Here is a 981-nt window from a genome sequence, read left to right on the forward strand (position 1 = left end):
TAGCAGAGAATTCTTCACCTGTTTGCACAGTTTAGTGTTCTGAACATTTCAGCTGGCAATATCCTTGGGCAGATGGTGTTTGCTATCAGGATCTATTTTTGGGTAAGGCCACATCCCACACTCTGAAGTCAGTGAGTGTGTGTGTGGTGTGTGTGTGTGTGTGTGTTGCTGGACAAGAAGTATTAGAACTGCTGGCTTTATTTCCTGCCCAAGTGATGCTATAGAATGGATTTCATAATTGCCAGGGTTCTCTGGTTAGCTTTCTAGGTTGTTGGAACTGAGTACTATACTCAATACTAGGCAGGAATATGAATTAGCTTTCCTGCGTTGGTGGAGTAGCAGAATGGGCCCCAAGGCCTGCATGGCTTGTTGTTGGGAACCCAATCAGGCTAGATTGTGTACTTAATTTCCTGGCCAGACAGGGCCAAAAGTTTTGCTCTGTAGAGAGAAATAACACAAGCTGTTCTATTTAAGTGCCACTGAAAGCAGGGCTGTAGAATGGGCTATGCAGTTCTCTGCGTGCTCTGGTCAGGTGTGCTGAAGACTGTATTCAGTAGTGAATGGGGCTACAAATTAGTTTCCCTGCCTATGAGGGGCCCCTTACAGGCCCCTAAGCTAGCAAGGCTCTAATTTAGGGGATAAAATTAGGCAGACTATGCACCAAGTTTTCTTGCCAGTCTACCATACTTGCTATGCAGATGGGTAAGGACTCTGTCCAAGTTTTCCACTCAAGTGCCACTGTAACTGGAGTTGCAAGATGGGTTACACAGAGTTCTGTGAGCTCTGGTTAAATTTCCTAATTAGTTCAACCTGGAGGCTGTATTCAACTTTAGTTGTGGTTATAAATCAGCTTCCCTGCCTGGTTGGGGCTGCAGTATAGGTTCCAGGGCCAACAAAGCTCTTTGGGAATCAAATCAGACAGACCCATTTGATAAGCTTTCTGGATATAAGGAGGCACTATCTTGGCTCTGCATCCACAGA

This window comes from Pteropus alecto, unplaced genomic scaffold, assembly GCF_000325575.1.
Source record: "Pteropus alecto unplaced genomic scaffold, ASM32557v1 scaffold81, whole genome shotgun sequence".
Lineage (NCBI taxonomy): Eukaryota > Metazoa > Chordata > Mammalia > Chiroptera > Pteropodidae > Pteropus > Pteropus alecto.